The sequence below is a fragment of the Pristiophorus japonicus genome, unplaced genomic scaffold (genome assembly GCF_044704955.1).
Source record: "Pristiophorus japonicus isolate sPriJap1 unplaced genomic scaffold, sPriJap1.hap1 HAP1_SCAFFOLD_30, whole genome shotgun sequence".
NCBI classification, from domain to species: Eukaryota; Metazoa; Chordata; class Chondrichthyes; family Pristiophoridae; genus Pristiophorus; species Pristiophorus japonicus.
Window position 1 is genome coordinate 7,236,812 of NW_027252779.1, and position 3,227 is coordinate 7,240,038.

Below are 3,227 nucleotides of genomic sequence, written 5' to 3' on the forward strand. Positions count from 1 at the left end.
AGTTTATGGGGGTCGCCTGGAGGACGAGAATGGGTAATTTATAAGTGGTAGCAGTGGAATGGCAGAAATGTTGAACAAATATTTTGTAATGGTCTTCACGTTAGATGATACAAAAAAAATCGCAATTGTGGATAATCCAGGGGCTATAGGGAGGGAGGAATCACTATCATGAAAGAAATAGTACTGGACGAAATAAAGGGTATAAAGGAGCACATGTCCCTGGTCAAGACGGCTGGCATTCAAGGGCCTTACAAAAAGTGGCTGAAGAGATAATGGATGAATTGTTAGTAATCTACCAAATTTTCTTGGATCCTGGGATGCTCCCAGCGCATTGGAAAACCGCAAATATATAGCCTCTATTTAAAAGAATAGGAGACAGACAGAATGCAGAAAACTATAGATGAGTTATTCTCACATCTGCCATTCTGAAAATGCTGGAGTCCATTATTCAGGTAGCAGTAACAGGTTATTTGTAAAAGCATAATTCAATCAATCATGGTTTTATAAATGAGAAATCTCATTTGAAAAAAATGCTGTAGTGCTTTGAGGATGCAACGAGCAGTGGGGATAAGAGGTAACCAGTGGATGTCATGTATATAGATGTCCAGAAGGCATTAGATAAGATGTAGCTTAAAAGGTTACTACAAAAGTTAAATGTTCTTGGGGTTTCGGTGTTATATATTAACATCGATAGAGGATTGGTTAACTGAAAGTAAACATAGACTTGGGATAAATGGTTCATTTTCCGTTTGGGAAACAGTAACTAGTATGGTGCCGCAGGGATAGTTGTTGCGGCCTCAAGGACTTACAAGCTGTATTTATGACTGGTATGAAGGCACGAAGTGTAATATAGCCAAGTTATCTGTTGAAAAAAGATGGGTCGGAAAGCAAATTGTGAGGTAGGCAAAAAACATCTGCAAAGTGATGTAGACAGGCAAAGAGAGTGAGCAACCTTTGGCAGGTACAGTATACTGTGTAAAAATGTGAATGTATGCACTTTTGCAGAAAGGGTATAAAATCAAATTAATTGTAAAAGGAGAAAAACTGCAAAGTGTTGCAGTACAGATGGTTCTGGGGGTTCTTGAGAAAGAACCACACAAAGTTAATATGCAGGTACAGCAGGGAATCAGAAAACAAATGGAATGTTGGCAGTTATTGCAAGTGGATGGAGTATAAAAGCAGCGAAGGCCTGCTACAACTGTACTTAGTATTCGTGTGGCCACAGCTCGAGTATCGCGTAAAATTTTTGTCTCCATATTTAAGAGAGGATATACTTGCATTGGAGGACGTTCATAGATGTTTCCCTAGTTTGATTCCGTAGATGGGGTGGTTGACTTCTGAAGAAAGTTTGAATAGTTTGGGATTATACTCATTGGAGTTCAGATGAATGAAAGGTGATCTTACAGAAATATGTAAGTTAATTAGGTGCTCGAAAAAGTGGAATCGGAGAGGCTATTTCCACTCATAGGGAAAGTACAACTAATGGACACAGTCTCAGAATAACCGGAAGCGCGTTTAAAATAGAGATGAGGAGGAATTTATTTTACATAACAACATAAGAAGATAACAAGGTAAGAAATATGAGCAGAAGTAGGCCATTTGGTCCTTCGAACCATCTCCCCCACTCAATAAGATCATGGCTGATTCCATCAAGGATTCAGCTGCATTTCCTAAACCGCTCCGCATGAAAATTTACTCCCTTATCGCTCAATATTCTCTCTATCTCTGCCTTAAATATATTCAATAACACGGCCTCCACAGCTCTCTGGGCCAGACAATTCCATTGTTTTACAACCCTCTGAGAGAAGAAATTCCTCCTCATCTCACTTATTCTGAGACGATGTCCCCTAATTTTATTTACCTCTTTGAGTGGAAATAAACATCTTGGCATTCACCTTGACAAGCACCGTCATTGTATTATAAGTTTCAATTAGATCACTTCTCATTCTTTTGAACGCCAATGTGTATAGGACCAATCTACTGAACCTATCTAAATCAGTGAATGCCTCATCATCGGAATCAACCTGCTGTACCTTCTCTGAACATGCCAATTGCAAGTATATTCTTCAGTAAATGTGGAGACTGCGACTACAGGCAGCATTCTAGGTATGGCCTGACCAATACCCTATAAATTTTCAGCAGGACCTCTCTGCTTTTATACGTTATCATCCGTGCAATAAAGATCAACATTCCATTTGCCTTGCTGATTACTTGCTCTACCAGCACACTAACTGTTTGTGTTTCATGGACAAGGACCCCAGGTCCCCCTGCACTGCAGCACCCCACTAGTCACAGTTTGCCAATGGGAAAATGAACCATGTGTCCCGACTCTCTGTTTTCTGTTAGTTTGCCAATCCTCTATCCATGCTAATATTTTACCCACAACCCACTGAGCGTCTACCTTGTACAGTAACCTCTTATGTGGCATCTTATTGAATGCCTTCGAGAAATCCATATAAAGCACATCCACTGCTCCCCCTTTATCCACGCTGCTCGTTAAAACGTCAAAGAACTCCAGCAAATTTGTCAAACATGACTTCACTTTCATAAATCCATGCTCACTGTGCTTGATTAAATTACGTTTCCAAATATCCCACTATTGCTTTCTTAACAATGAACTCCGGCATTTTCCCAACGATAGATGTTAAGCTAACTGGTTCCTAGTTTCCTGTTTCTTAGCTGTATTCTTTTTTGAGTAGGGGTGTTAACTTTGCGGTTTTCAAATGCATTGGGACAACCCCAGAATCCAACGAATGTTGGTAGATTTCAACCAGTGCATCCACTATCCATGCAGTCCCTTCTTTTAACACCCTAGGATGTAAGCAAACAAGTGCAGGTGTCTTGGCTACCTTTACTCACCTTACGTTACTGAGTACTGCTTCATTTGTGATATGATTGCATTCAGTTCTTCCTTCCCTATAGACCCGTAGCCCCCTAATTATTCACCATTAGGATAGTCTTTGATTCTGATACCGTGAAGACCGATACAAGGTATTGGTCAACATCTCTGCCATTTCGCTGCTCTCCATTATTCATTCCCTATTCTCATCCACCAGGGGACCAACATCAACATGAGCCACAATTTATCTTTTCCTACACCTGTACAAACTCTTACTTTCTCTTTTTATATTTCTTAGTTTACAGAGCGTTGTAATTCTATGGAATTCTGTGTTCCGGAGAGCTGTAGTTGTTTGGTCCCTGAATATATTTCAGACGATGATAGACTG